Source organism: Pipistrellus kuhlii, unplaced genomic scaffold (genome assembly GCF_014108245.1).
Source record: "Pipistrellus kuhlii isolate mPipKuh1 unplaced genomic scaffold, mPipKuh1.p scaffold_m20_p_7, whole genome shotgun sequence".
Classification (NCBI taxonomy): Eukaryota; Metazoa; Chordata; class Mammalia; order Chiroptera; family Vespertilionidae; genus Pipistrellus; species Pipistrellus kuhlii.
The window spans coordinates 70504207-70520838 of record NW_023425573.1 but is presented as its reverse complement, the minus strand read 5'-3'; the positions used below and the strand labels follow the sequence as shown (position 1 = coordinate 70520838).

The 16632-nt window shown below is 37.5% G+C and overlaps 1 protein-coding gene across 1 annotated transcript in view; it reads right to left on the bottom strand.

The window, feature by feature from the left end:
* The window catches only part of DPP10 (dipeptidyl peptidase like 10), a 1279923-nt gene that overhangs the window by 1234938 nt on the left and 28353 nt on the right, over nt 1–16632 (bottom strand). The gene's annotated exons all lie outside the window — the stretch shown is intronic.

The window sequence follows — 16632 nt, the reverse complement described above, 5'->3', positions numbered from 1 at the left end:
AACTCAGACCAGGATAGCACTTGAAAGGTCATTTAGAATATGGTGGATTTTTAGCTCTTTGCAAAAATTAGTGATTATTTTCTAGGTCTCAGAGAACAGATGCCCATATTACTGAGGGTTGGAAATCTTTCAAAATTAAAAAAAAAATACATTTTTGTTAGTCAAAAGCTGGAAAATTTACCTGCGGGAACTGATTGCTAAGATTCACAACGTGATAAGCAACAATACTCTTTGAACGTTTATTATTACTTCTGGGACAAGCGCGACACACGCTTTATTTGCCCGATGTCTGCAAGAACCCTGGGAAGGAAATGCTATTATTATCTTCATGATCAGGACGTGACAACTGAAGCAGATGGAGATTAAAGAACTAGCCTGAGATAGTCACATAGTTAGGAAATGGCAAGCCAAGGTGAAAACACAGTTTTACTATATCTGTACACCTCCCACTCTTCACTGTTATAGAATTCTGCCAAAAGGAAAGCTCCGAGACTGAAGTTATGCATCAGAAAGTCAAATCACTGCCAACCTTGTAACTACCCTTCTTATTTTAAAGCTGGTGGCCAAGGTCAGTTTCCTGGTCAGAGCAATGAAGTCTTTCCAATGCCCTCTCCATGACACTCAACTCAGAGCATTCATGATTGCCCTTTGCTGCCCTCAGCCCAGACAGTCTTCCATGGTGAGCCCAATGGATTCGTGCCCTAATACTCTCCCAAGTCAAATGGCCTGCCCTTGGCTCCTTTCTCTCCAATACTCAAAAGAAAAAGAATTTCAGATTCAGTGTTTTGGTTTTCAGCACATAAATGCATTTTGCTTTCTGTTTTTCCTTCACTCTTTCTTCTTTCTGTTTTTTTCTGGGTCCTGGAGGCCCATTAATACACTACTTTGCTTTGGAGACACTTGTTATTTGCATAAAGCAGAGTTGTAGGGTAGACAGGTCTTTATTTGGGTCCAAATCTGGTTTCTAGGACCATCTGGCAGAAAATGGAGGCTAATCTGATCAAATATGTTGATGGGTGTTTCCAAATTAGCTTGCTATCAGGGATTTCAAAACTTAACCTAAATAATGAAGTCATAAAGGTTGTGGATACTGGCAAAGATATAAATATTTTAATACCATGGAAACTGTTACCAACATATTTCATCATGTGGGCAAATGTATATTACATTCACATAAAAAATGCTGAGCCTGATCCAGAAATTTTTCCTGGGATTTGTTCAATAGGATAATTAAAAAGCTCAGGGTCTTGATCAGGGTTCCTCATGAATTTTTTAGTTCAGTCAATGGAATCAACAAATATTGATTAATTGCCTACTGTATGCCAGGCTTCTTCCATTAGCTTCCAAAAATTCAGCATTGACCAAGGTATAGTCTCTTCTTTCAGGATCTCTGTAATGTGGAAAGTTAGTATAATTTATATCAAGAGGTAAAATCGAAAATTACATCTGAAATGTAGAGCAGGGTTCCCTAATAGTCTCAAAAGTTTGGCAGAAAGGAAAGAAGTCAGCAAACTCTTCCCAGAAGTGGGAACAAGACAAGAGCCAAATTTTGAGTGGGAGCTGGCCATTCAGAGAAAGTGAATTTTATGAACACCAACAAAAGTGTGAATTGAAAAAAAAAAAAAAAAAAAAAAAAAAAAGAAAGTTCCATGGGGACAGAGCACTGTTACACACTGAACTTCATTCAAGAACATTATTATTTTTATTTTTTTAAATTTATATTTATTCCTGAAAGTATTACAGATGTCCCTTTTCCTTCTCATTGACCCCTCCTAGCCTACACCAACCCTAACCCCAAGCATTCATCACCCTATTGTATGTGTCTATGGGTTATGCCTAATGCATATAAGTTCTTTAGTTAATTCCTTCCCACACACCTACCCACCCAAACCTTCCCTCTGAGATGCATCAGTCTGTTCCATGCTTCTATGTCTCTGGATCTATTTGTTCATCAGTTTATTTTGTTCTTTGGATTGCACAGATAAGTAAGATCATGTGATACTTATCTTTATCTGACTGACTTATTTTGCTTAGCTTAATACTCTGTAGGTCCCTCCATACTGTCTCAAAGTATAAGAGATCCTTCTTTTTCACTGCTGAGTAGTATTCCACGGTGGAAATGTGCCACAGCTTTTTTATCATCCACTGATAGACACTTGGGCTATTTAGTCAGCAAAGTTGACCTGAAGAATAATAAACTTCTTCCTAAATCTTCTTTTATTTATTGAATATATTGAGAAGACATTGATTAATTAATCTATGTACTTTATATAAATGTTATGTCACACAGTTATACACCTGAAGCTAATATAATATTGTATATCAAATGTGATTAAAAAATTAAAAATGTATTTAAAAATGTATACATTATGCTACCTGGTCAGAATGAATGGTTTCTGATACAATAGCTCCTATTTTTTTTTTAAAGTCACTGAACAAATTACATACTAATTAGATATATAAAAATAATTTTGTCAGTAACAGTGCAAAGGCAAACCAGTTATAATAAATGCATTCAACTGATGTTCCTTAGCCAGGACAAGGATGAATATATATAATCTTATACAAAGTTTCAAATTTGTAAAGGGATCATAATCCTTCCCACTTCTTGATGAAGAGCTTGTATTCACTCATTAATCTTTTTTATATTTTAAAAGTCTTTTGTACAAATGTAGACACACTCAGCAAACATTGAAGCAAAAGACACAAACATGCTCACCAGTTCTTAGGAAAATATTATTGTCTCATGAATACCCCATCTGACAACATTCACTAAATCTGCCTTGAAGTTAATCTAATTAAATTCTAGAATTAGATATTTGAAAATTAATTCCCCCAGAAGTTATATGACATACATTTATCTTGAGATAATGTATTTTTTTCTTCAGTGAGTAAAATATTCTTAACAAAACAGGTAAAACTTTTCTAGAGAAATGCCATTTTTGGTGCAGAAGGTTAAAGGTAATTTGCTAAAGGAAAGTAACCACTTTTGCCAGCATGCTAGGAAAATGGTATTTTTTTTATACTCACATTTGCATAACAAACTCGGGGTCAAGTTTGATTTTCAAATCTATAAATAACAAACACCTATTCCTGTTCCTTCATGGAGATTAAAAAACATGATAGAATAACCAGGAGCATAAATTTTACACAAGGATATCCATTACAGGCTTAATTACAATAGTGAAAACTTACAACAAAAGAAATGTTCACTATTTAAAATGGTGACTTAGTATTCACACTTAGAATACTATAAAATCATTAGCTTTTTCAAAATATATGTCATTAAAACATATTAAGTAGAAAATACGTGATTTTCATTCATTCATTGTATTTTTTTTAAAGAATTTAGACTTTTAAAATCTTTAACAATTTTCTTGTTCTCAGGAGGATCTATATGTATAAAAGGCTAAGTGACTGTCTGACCAGCTGACCAGCTGACTGGCTGGTACATATGACAAACACTGACCACCAGGGGGAAGACGTTCAATGTAGGAACTGCCAAACTCCAGTGACTTGGCAGTGGAGGTTCTCCAGTGACACACTCTGGAACCAGAGAAGAAGGAGACTGATTCGTCCCCAGGGCCACACAATTCCATCTTCAGCCATGGGTTATATAGTTGCTGGGGCACTGTTGGCCCTGAATTTGGTTTACTGCTGAGCTGTGTGTTTTAATTTTATAATACTATATTATATATACTATTTTGACATAATTTTTTGTAACTTACTTAATGCACAAATCTTCTAATTAATTTCTTTTCAATATGCATCAATCCAAGCACCAGGCCACTACTGAAATATTATATTGATATAATGTTAAAGGGGAGGAATTGTATATTCAGAAGTCTATCTGGTATAAGTAGTTTCTTTGGTAAGGCTAATTTTTTTAACATAATTTAAAGCATTCTTAGTATAAGTAAAAGGGCAAAATACTGATATGAAAGCTTGCCAGAACATAGTAGGCACCAGAAAATACCTTAATGATAACTATGGGTTTGATTTGATGTTTTTGTTATATCAGGATTCCACCATATTTTCAAACAACAATAGCTTGGCACCATATATATAAGGTCAAAATTAAAAATTTATAGGTAAATATATCTACTAAAGTTTCATCTATAAAATACAATTCATCTAATTTTTATTAAGCACCTTCTCACAGAATTTGTTCACATTACCATATCATAGTTGCATCATGGATTACCTGAGACTCGGAGTTTCTAGTACTTTGCCCAAAATTATATGGTTAAAGAAGTGAAAAATGATTCAAAGATAGATCTTAAAGTTTTTTCCAAGACTTTTTCTAAAATTCAGTAGAATTGTGTCTCCTCATGTTCCCCTCTTCTTTCCTTTTGTTTATCCATTTAGCCATATTCTATCAATTGTTCAATTACCTCCTCCTTTCCCCAAGCCTTTCTTAGCCATGTGCAGCCCACAGTGGGGGCCTCTGACTATGTCAAGTCTTGCATTGATTATGAGCTTGGAGATCTTGACAGCTTCCTCTCAAGAGTCCTTTGTCCTCCCTTCTCCTTCCCCCAAGCTTTCATTACCTACAAAACTGGCAGCAAGTGGAAAGAGCCTGTGCAGAATTATTTTCCCAGTTTTTTTTTTTATTGATTAAGGTATTACATGTGTGTGTACATATATTCCTATTGCCCCCCCCATCCAACTCCCAAACGTGCCCTCACCCCCCAATATCTTGCGTCCATTGGTTAGGCTTATATGCATGCATACAAGACCTTTAGTTGATCTCTTATCTTCCCCCACAACCTTCTCACTGTAATTTGACAGTCTGTTTCATGCTTTACTGCCTCTGTATCTATCTTTTTGTTCATCAGGTTATAATGTTCTTTATTGCCCATAAATAAATGAGATCGTGTGGTATTTTTCTTTCATTGACTGGCTTATTTCACTAAGCATAATGCTCTCCAGTTCCATCCATGCTGCTGCAAATGGTAAGAATTCATTCTTTTTTTATGGCAGCATAGTATTCCATTGTGTAGATGTACCATAGTTTTCTGATCCAGTCATCTGCTGATGGGCACTTAGGCTGTTTCCAAATCTTAGGTATTATAAATTGTACTGCTATGAACATAGGGGTGCATATATCCTTTCTGATTGATGTTTCTAGTTTCTTGGGATATATTCCTATTGTGCAGCGTTATAAAGGTCAGAAAGTAGAAGGCAAAGCCCATCATCACCTGGAAACTCATTTAGCAAGAAGCCTATGGAGAGGGAAAGCAAGCCTGGAGAGCACTCCAATGCCGAATTGGACTAGTAGTGGGGGGCGGGGGGATTCCCTGGGCAGGAAGTGACTAGAGGTTGAAAAATCAACCTTTCTGGAAACACATGTCCTGAACCGCAATTGCTGCCATAAAGATCATTCAGAAGGCACACTCAATTTCTGGTGGAAAACCTACAGACATTATAAAAAAAAATCCCTGGACTAATAAATGGTTAAATTATAAAAATACCACTTGCTGAGCTTTCCCTATGTTTTGACATTTATTAAGGTTTCAACATTCATAGTGGGTTGTTGTTGTGTTTTTTCAATCCGGACATAGGCCCATTTTATAATTGAGAAAACTAAGGCTTTGAGGAATAACAAAACTTGCTGGAGGACGTAGTTGGTAAGTATTAGAGCTGCATTCGGACTCATATCTGTGTGCCCACTTCAGTGTGCGTCGTTTGAATATCTTACACAGAGATTGCCGGTAGAAAACAATCACTTGTACTTCTGCCCTCAGGAGCTGGTCCAACCAACTTCATGTGTGCCCAGATTCAGATCCCTTGTTCTCAAACTCAAGGTAGGGAGAAAAAGACAATTCTCTGACCAAGCCACTCGTTGAGGGATGAGCTAAAATGTAATCCTTGAGCACAGTTGGTAATGGGATAAAGTCTCATGAATAAGGATTAGCTGCTATGTTCCCCTCCTGGGAGTTAATTCGAGAATCGGTGGCATTGTGAGAAAAGTCTTTAGTTTTCCCTTTAAGGGTACGTGGCGTTTTGTGTTAAGAATCACAGGGTTGGGTGCCAGGATTCCAGCTGTAGCCAGCGCAGCTCTGCCTGCTCATCTGGATGTGAGTGAGGAGCTAGTCATCTGCCTCCTGGGCCATTCCTGTTAGACAAGGCGGAACCTGGCCCGCTGGCGTTGCGTCTCTGGGAAGCTCCCCAGTAAGGCTGGCTCTGTGTTTAGTATTGGACAGATTCCCTGGACTGAAGAATGGAATGAATATCTGAAAAATAGAGGATCAGGAGGAAAAATCCAGCAGCAGCATTGTAAATGCACCCGGGCTCTGGGCATGGATGATATTTCACAAAGCCTTCTGATGGGATTTGGACTCCGCTGGAAGGTTTAAAACGGCTTCTGCCCACGCTTTATTTGAAAACAGACTCAAATAGGATGGAAATATTCACAGGGTGTCTGAGAGGACGAATGCTCCAAACGTTCCCTCTGGCAGAGGTCTTTGTGCAACCAAGAAAAATCTGGGACTGAGTTAATGTATTAGATGATGTAAATGTGTCAGATGATAAGTGCTTATTATAACTTATTATGTTTTATTATCTGTTAGATCAGCCTTGATAAAGAGTGTGAGGTTAGAGTTTTCAGCATAGAGGCATGTGAGCCAGAGCTGGCAGCGAACTCTGGCTTGGACTTATTTATTGAAAGGAGATTGCGAGGGTGGTTAGTCCTCGGGATGCCATAGGCTGCTGTTCTCCTCAGAGCAGGCACCAGTGAGATCCTTGGGCCACATTAGTGCTCTTTGGCTATGTAAACTGAGAAAACACTGTGTCCCTTCCCTCGAGACTCACAGAGCAAGTATTTTGAGGGCTCTGGAAACTTTATAATGAAGAAATGCTAATTCTGCCCTTATTCAAGATCTATCCTTTGATGATGAACCTGTACGCACAAGCTACTATTACCATTACTAGTGGTAGTGGTAATAAAATAGGTAACATTAGTTGAATACTTAATATATATTAGACAATGTTTGGGAGTAAATTATGTGTATTAACTTACTCATGCCTCCTGGCAGCCAAAAATGTAGCAAATATTTCCAGTTCTTTCACTTTAATGTTCTTATTTTCATGTGTTTTCGCCTATTATGAAAGTTATAGATGTAACTTGCTGCTGTGATTTACATTTTTTCTTACTACCAGTAAGTATGGATATTTAAAAGATAACGATGTTAATTTTCAGAGTTTAGTCAAAGTTTTAGAGAATTTCAAAATAATTATTGTTTGTTTATATAAATTTTTATTTCTGATTAAAAATAATCAAACCTAATTTCTTTACTTTGGTTTATTAAAGATGCTGTAGGCTTCTACCATTTAAAAATAATGTTTTATAAAGTTAAATTTTTTTTCATTGTTAAATTCAATGGAACTTAATAGTACAATAATAATACAATAATTTTCTAAACTATAAAGATCACCATTTCTCTTGAGAATTCTATACTTAAATGGATGAAATTTTTACTTGACAATTATTTTTTCATCACAATTGGAATGTTTTTTATTAAAGTTGAAATCATCTTAAATGCCTATTTTTAAAATGAACAAAGAACTCACCAGAAAAGGAGGTTGGCATGAATAGACAGGCAACTTGAGGACTCTCTTAAATTTATATGCCTGATATTTATCTTCTTATTAATAAAAATGTATGACTTACTTGAATGAAAATGAGAAGATATTTTTAAAAATTGCACTGCTACCTATTCAAAAGAACAGGAAAATATTTGAATGTCAAGTGTATATGAGGGCAAAATATAAAACAAGGTTTTTCTATAAGATTTGCTACAACAGTATAGGTGGAGCTCAAAGAACTAGTTTTAACAGTAGACCAAAATCACTAAATACAAAGTACTAAATTTTGGTCTCAAAAATTACTTACTTCAAAAAAATAAAACTAGAACTATCATATTACCCAGAAATCCCACTAATGAGTATATATTTAGAGATGAAATAAAATCAGTACCTCAAAGATATATCTGCACACCCTTGTTCATTGCAACATTATTTGCAACTAGTGGCCTAGTGCACTGGGGTGGGGGGGTGGGGGTTCTGCAATCAGATATCCCTCTCACAATCTGGGACCACTGACTCCTAACTGCTCACCTGTCAGATCACCCTCAACGGCCCCATCTGCCAGCCTGGTTGCCCCCAACTGACTCCCCTGCTGGCCTGATCTCGCCCCCAACTGCCTTCCCCAGCCAGCCTATCATCCCTAATGGCCTCTGCCTTGGCCCCCACAACCATGACTTTTTTCAGAAGAAGTTGGATGTCTGGAAGATGGCTGCTCGACCCAATCTAATTAGCATACTACCCTTTTAGTAGTAAAATAGATTATAAAGGATGGGATTGCTTAAATTGTCTTCCACAAAAATCACTTTTAGCTATCTTGTATCTGCTATAACATATTAGGTTCTTAGAAGGAAACTTATTAAAAAACTAGAGGCCTGTTGCATGAAGAGATTCATGCAATAGGTATTCCTTCCCCTGGCTGCCAGCACTAGTTTTCCTCCAGCACCTAGGACCCAGGCCTTTGTTCTGTACTGCCTTCAGTCTTTGCTTCCAGCTGCTCCTATAGCTCCCTCCCCCTCCCCCCGCCCATAGTAGACTTCCCAGCCCGCCTGGCCACTCTGTGCCTGCATTCATGCTGCCCACACCCCCTCCACCCTCCTGGGGACCCCACCTGTGCATAAATTTGCACACTGGCCCTCTAGTATTTATATATTTTATTTGGATGTTTTATGTAAATTCACTTTTCTCACCCATTATATTAACTAAACTTTGGAAAACCACACTTGTTGCACCTAGATCAACCCTCTATCTAACATGATAACTGGAAAAACTAATGGTGCCTGATCTTAGAAGTGTGGGAACAAGAGTTTGTCATATCATGCCCACCACAGTGTCCTGCACAGGGAACAGACTAAACAACATGATCTAGACAACACTGGTGGAACTCTTAAAGGGGCACACAAATTTCAAAACTCAGATGTTGAAAAAAGAGAGATAATCAATACTGGCCTGTGACTTAGAGTGAGAATATGTCCTGTTAAAGGAGGAAGGTCACTCCAAAGTGAGAGAAAGACTAAAGTGTGTTTCACTTTGGGTCATAGTTGGTTGTCGGTGGATGAAAATCACCATCTGCTGAGTTTCTTGTCCCTCCACTTATAAGGCATTGCCTAGGTGTCCGACAGGAGGAGCTGTGACTTGGAAAATCTCTGAGTCACTATAGTCCAGAGAGCTGCAAACCCTGGGGATGGGTCCTCTGCACTCTGGCTTTTGAAAGTGAGTGGAGAGCATGGTTGCCTGGAGGAAGTGGAGGGTGTGGAGGCTTCTGTTTGATTTGTTGATGTTCGGTTTGATTTGATTTTGAGCTTTTTTAGCCTGAAAATGCCTGGTCAGCTTAAAGAGTTAGAGTTTTGTTTTTGTTTTTGTTTTTGTTTTCATATTTTGCGTAAAATTTTTATTCTTAAAAAAAAGAAAATCTTTATTGTTGAAAATATTACATATGCCTCCTCCCCCCCACCCATTGACCTTTCCCATCCCATTACCCTCCCCAGTCTTTCACCACCCTATTGTCTGTGTCTATGGGTTATGCATATATGCATATGAGTTCATTGGTTTATCTCTTTCCCCTTCCCCTCCCCTGCCTTTCCTCTGAGATTTGATAGTCTGTTCAATGTTTCTATGTCTCTGGGCCTATTTTTGTTCATCCAGTTTGAAGTTTTCTCAAAAAAAATTAAAATGAAACTCCCATTTGACCCAATGATCCCACTTCTAGGAATATATTCCCAAGAAATCAGAAGCACTCATCAGAAAGAATACATGCACTCCTATGTTTATAGCAGCACAATTTACAGTAGCTAAGATTTGAAATTTTTATTCTTACAATAAGGTTCTATGGAGAGCAGTACTTAATTAAAGTACTAAGAGTACCCATTAGCATTGTTCAACTCAATGTGTCTGCTGGAAAGATTATCCTGCCTAATATTTTATAGATACTCAAAGATGCATTTGCTTATTTTGTTTGTTTGGGAGAAGGAGTTTGAGCCAAGAGCATCCCAAGAAACAGAAGAGCCAGAGTTCAGGAATGCGGGTGTGTTCTTCTCTCAAGCCTCTCCATGACCTGGATTCCCAATCCTTCCGCTGGTTGGTTTCTCCTAAAGACACATGGCTTAACTGCACAAGCTCAGCCACATAGCATGACAGCCGCAGCAAGCCTACTTATTTCTTGTGTTATTGCCAGCTTTTTAAGGACTATTCTACTAGTGCCTCCTCCAGACCTGTCATAAAGGTTTTTAATAAAGATTTATTTAATAAATAAATCAACATATGATATTTACCGGCACCTTAAGTTTATAAATCAGGCCCTCATATTACTGGTGCATGGCAGCATTATTTGTTCCCAGTTGTTATTGCCATTTGTTTTGGGAAATCCCAAGCTTTGTTTTCTTGCAAATGTATTCTTCAGCCTTGGAGTTCTCATTTATTTAGCCTGGGTGTTTGCTGAAATGCAGAATCCAGAGCCTCATCCTAATCTGCGGACCTGGTATCTGAGCGTCTGCATTTTTAAAGCTCTGCATGGCATTCTCATGGATCCTGAAGTACCACTATTAGTCAAACTGTTCAGCGATACTGACATCATAGTTTTATATGATCTCAGTCTGAAAATGTAAGGTAACATCTAGAGACTTTCTTTTTTAAAAATTCTTTTTCTCTTCTGAAGATTGTAAAATAAAGTAGGAAATGGAGAGTAAGGGCGAGAGAGGTGGTGGATCAATAGGAACTCTGTTTCTTGTGAGGGTGACTTAGTAGTGGAGATGCGTTGCCATGGAGTGGATTGATTTTGTTCAAAAGCATTTTCCTGGTCTTCAGGGAATTTTTTTTTTTTTCTTTCAGGTTTATTGCAGTGTGCTGTTTCACAAACCATCAGAGGCCTTTAGAAGGGCTGGGGGTCTTTCAAAGCATATGAAGACTTAAGAACTTTGAATCTCTTGGGTGGAAGTAGGTATAGGTGAATTATCTGTTTTTCTGATAAAATAGTACCACTAACCACTGATAAGATAGTACCTGATAAGATAGTACCACTAAACACTGAAATCTACCAGCCCTATTTATTAGAGACAGGCTCATGGTAGAGAGCTGGTAGGCAGCTCTGGTGGTGGTGGTGAGGGGAATTGGAGGGATTGAGCAAAAAAAAAAAAAAGAAAGAAAGAAAGAAACAAGAGAGGGAGAATTCATGGACATGAACAACAGTATGGTGATTATGGGGGTGAGGGAGGTAGAAGAGGACACAGAGGGGATAAATGGTGCCAGAAAAAATAAATTAAATTAAATTAATTTAAAAAAAAATCTGCTTATTGCTTTGAAGCCAGGACATTCTGAGGTTCTTGGTGCACTTTACTAATCAAGATGTTCATTTTCTAATATGTTTTGGATAAATCTATATTCATTTATCAATCTTGAGTACAGAATACTAAAGAAATAATATCTGTAACTGCAAATGGTATGAGACTAAATTACTTTTAATCATCTGAATAGTGCTATAAAAATCTAGTTTGTGATGTCACTGCCTTCAAGTACAAAGCAGGCACGTGAGAGTGCACATCAAATAAAACGTAGTTTCCAGAACTAATCTTTGATTTGTTTCTTCTCTGCATGGAAGGTGAATGGCTCTCCGACTTTTCACACGAATTCTGCATTGGACACCAATGAGCAGGCTGTTCAAACCTAAGCCCTAAAAGGACTGCAGAGTCCATCGAAATCCCTGCCCTAAGAGTCTTGACCAAACTTTGACATGGCTCTAACAACTTAAGGTCATGTCATAGGATGACTCCAATTTCTCTAAATAGGTCTGCCAGAGTAAACTCAACGCTGCTAAGGAAACTTACTATTTATTTCAGTCAAAACCTGGGGATTGATAGGTCACTAGCCACCTAAAACCCTTCTTGGAACACTTAGTATGGAAAGCTTGAAATTATAAATAGTTGCTTTGTTCCTTGAAATACAATTTTTCCACCATCCCGAACTGTCATCTTGGGACCTGAGATCCATCTCTAAAATATAAACATTCAAAGAAAATAGGTGTCACTCCCAGCCCCTGTAGGAGGGTAAAGGCCTAATTTAGTGGGAGCCTTGCTCCAACCTGAAGCATTACCTCCTGACATAAAGATATGAGAAGTCTGTTTCTTCTCTGGATAAGTGTCAGTTATCAAACCAGATGGCCTAGTCTCGTGGTTGGCAAACCACAGCTCCCAAGCCGCATGCAGCTCTTTGGCCCCTTGAGTGTGGCTCTTCTACAAAATACCACAGCCTGGGTGAGTTTATTTTGAAGAAGTGGCATTAGAAAAAGTTTCAGTTTAAAAAATTTGGCTCTCAAAATCAATTTCAATCATTGTACTGTTGATAATTTGGCTCTGTGGACTAATGAGTTTGTGGACCACTGGCCTAGTCATATTAACCAAATTTCCTTTACACCTTTGGGTGCCTTTTGTCTAGCACATCCAGCATTGAAACATTCCTACTTTTTGTGTCAGTGGAGTTGAACTCAGGGTACACTGAGGTCTCTACTCTATTGCAATAGTTGTAACTGAATAAAATATGCCTTTACTGCCTTTAAAAATATATTTTTTAAAATTTATTTCAGAAAGGAAGGGAGAGGGAGAGATAGAAACAAAAATGATGACCGAGAATCATTGATCGACTGCCCCTCGCATGCCCCACACTGGGGACTAAACCTGCAACCCAGGCATATGCCCTGACCAGGAATTGAGCCATGATCTCCTGGTTCATAGGTTGATGCTCAACCACTGAGCCACTCCATCTGGGCACTTTACTGTCTTTTAAAGAGGTCTGGCTTTTTTTTTTTTTTTTTTTTTCAACAATCCTGATTGTGGATGCAGTGACAAGTTTCAGATTCTACCAAGCCTGATCTGTCGTACTGAATACTCTTTGTCTAACAGGATTCCCATCCTCCTGTTAGTTCTGATCTCAACTAATCATTTACTCCATAGTGCTTTTCTTACCTGCCTGACCTCTAATGCTCAGTCTTCTTGGCCTTGAAATGTGATCTTTGCTCAATCTGTTCTAATGGCCTAGTTATGGGTAAGTTGCATGTAGAACATTAAAACAGACAATAGTGGACACTAGGATAAGAAATTATCTCTAATTTTGATCCCCAAAAGGATAAGGACAAAGTGATAAACTAGTAGCTACAACACATAAAAGAGAAATTTTTTTATTAAAAATGTATGTTTTCTTTATATTCATCCATATTACATTCAACTACCAAATTAAAAACACCTATACTGTTCATCTTAAGAAAAATATTTTATCACTCTGGTTTATTTCTACTAATTTTTGAAAATAAAAACATTTGAGCACTTGTTAGATGAAAAGTTAAGCAGAAGCTCTGAGACGGGTTTTTCAGTCTTGTCCCCCTAGATATTCTTGTCTGAGTATCCAGGAATCTATCTCAAAACACAGCATGCTGGAATTTCCTCTGCTCTAATCCTTAACACATTGTTAGACTGCCTGAAGGAAACAAATGTTCTCTTGAAAATTGTCCAAATCTCTCAAATTTAAACTATTTCTCATTTTAACTTTATAGCATTTGCTCACCAACCAGGAGGGAAGGAAGTAACAATAGACTATCTTTTATTGCCAACATCATATTTTTATTACCCATCATTAAATGTAGTATCGAGGAGGCATTATTTATCAAGCCTTAATGATGTGACATATAATTAAGCTGTAAAATAATTATATGGATTTTAAAGACCACAGTTTAATCCAAAAGCTCTTGCCTCTCTTCTTTTTCTTTCTTTCTTTCTTATTTCCTTTTATATTTGCTAATTTACAACTATTTGTTAAGAAACTTCTCTTTGCCACATGTTTTGAACAGGAGTGAGACCCAAACTGTTATACTATTATTATGAAACAAGACTGTAACCAATGAGGTGCTTAAAATCTAGCTGGTAAGTAAAACTGGCATGAAAAAGAAAGTGTGTACACAGTGAAAATTGTATGAACCTTTTTGTAGTCCCCTTTTACATGTCTGTAAGTAGTATATCCTAGATTTTGTCATATGGGAGAAGAAAATAGAAGAAATAAAACTCATGTTCCTTATTTAAAGAAACTCAGAATATAATGAAAGAAATAAAAGATAAAACATATATGAACATAGCCACCATTTTCCAAGTAAATTATAGAATTTCTAGACATTTCTCAGGTCTCAATGGCTTTATGTGGGAATTCCACACAATAGAGGTAGATAAGTTTGTATTTTAAGACTATTTTAGTTGCCTCATAAGTTTATACTGGCTATTTTCAGTACATGAAAAGCTAGAAAAGAATCAACCAAAGACAGTGCATGTTGGGGGGTGATTGATATTATGCCTCAGTCTATTATTCTTCCCTCGGCCTGTTCTGCACACGTTACCTTTATCCTGGTGACCTAAAATGACACATAAAATGAGACTGACTTCTCTTTTAGCAACTTATGCCTTTTCTGTAGAAAAATGATTGAATAGTTTGCAAATTTTTAGTAATGAGAAGTGCAAAATCAGTAAGGATGGACTCAAGAGGTAACTTGAAATTCTAGAAATTCTCACACTTGATCAACCTCAAATTCTTTAGACTGAGATAATTGGATATCTCAAACAAACTGTGACCAAGATAAAATTTTCCATATATCCTACATATGATGAATATGCTATAAACACCTATTACTGTTAGAACCTCGATCTTACCAGTTTTAAATTTTGATTCACTTAATTTGTTTTCCTTTTTAATATATATATATATATATATATATATATATATATATATAATTGATTTTTTTACAGAGAGGAAAGAAGAGGTATAGAGAGATAGAAACATCATGAGAGAGAGACATCGATCAGTTGCCTCCTGCACACACCCCTACTGGGGATGTGTGCTTGCAACCAGGATACATGCCATTCATAGGAATTGAACCTAGAACCTTTCAGTCCCCAGGCTGACACTCTATTCACTGAGCTAAACCGATTTCAGCTAGGCGTGTATTTACTCTCTTAAAATCCTTACAGGGTAAAAAGTGACTTGAAATTTCAACTTCAAATAAAAAATAACCCTGGCCAGTGTGGCTTGCCCAGGTTGCAAGTTCAATCCCCAGTGTGTGTGTGTGTGTGTGTGGGGGGGGCGGTGATGCAGGAGGCAGCCAATCGATGTTCTGCTCTCACATCAATGATTCTCTCCCTCTCCTTTCTTCTCTCTCTCTAAATATCAATAAAAATATTTTAAATGAAAAATGAATTTTAACTTCACTTGCTGTATAGAGTACAACCCTTCAGTTGATGTATAAGAGAACTCACAGAGGCAAGAAACTCTTGATTTTTTTTTATCGTTGTTAAAAAAATTGTTATGACAAATCACAACTGGAGCCAGAATGCTAAACTTAAATGATTAAAAAATAAAAGAAAAGAAAAAACCATAACAACAAAAAGCAAAAGCATTTGCAGCTGGAATGAAAACTCCCATGACCCCCTGCTGCATTAGCAAAGTCTCCAGGCCCTGAACCCCCGCGCAGAGCTTTGAAGTGCCTGTGTTGCAAGGAGTTCAGAGTTGCGATGCAATTCAATCTCACTTGCCCATATGCCCAGGACGGAGGGTCAGGGAAGAAAGCCATCTCACTCATGAGAGAACAGCAAAGGGAAACACGGCTGCCCTGCTGACATCATGGTGTCCATTTGTTTGGTCCTGTTAGTTTCAGGTTCTTCATCCTGGTTTGTTTTTGTCCTCAGACATGACAATTCCTCTCTCCCACTGTCTTTCTCTTCTGTGCCTCTGGGTAAAGCTGTTTGTCAGGAAGAGCCCTGCCCTGTCCCTGTCCCTGTCCAGGTCTTGTTATCTACTGTGCTTCCTAACACTCTGCACAAGTTTCTCAGTTTCCCGGATTCAACCACTTGGCCTTCTTAGCTAGACAACTTCTACTTTCCATTCTGCTGGCTGAAAGTTAAGGAGGTTGGAAAATAAAATATAAACATTAAAATAACATATCAACTTTTATTTGAGATCAAAACTCTTCCTCATTTAATAAATATTCGGAATTCTACATACTTAGTGCATTTGAACAGTGTTTATGCTCTTGATCTCAGTTCTGTAGCAATCCCACATTTGCCAGGGATCATAACCAAGGTTCCTGAGATGATTGACTAGCATAGTTATAGCTGCTGGGGTTTCTCAGTGAAAAGGTCCCTGCCACCAGCATAATTTTGCCTTTCTCATGAGTAATCAAGAACTCTGCTTCTTTCTCTCCCCTGCACATAGCTTATAGCTATTTCCCCTCCATCATTGTTATGGAAACGGACATGATCTTTAAGTTTCTTTCCTTTGCTGTCCTCTCAGAGTCTGTGTCATTAAAAAATGCACCCCATCTATCTTCTTTCCTGTTCTCTTTCACCTCTTTTGTCTTCATGTAAAAGGACACCAGAAACAGCCTTTAATTATGAGGAGAGTACAGTAAAAAAAAATCTAGAATTCATGAAGTAAAGTCAGGTATTTCAAAGACATGATTTCATTAATTTTCCAAGTGCTTTAAAAATGTCCAGAAACTCCTCTTAACAGCTCAACAAAATGATT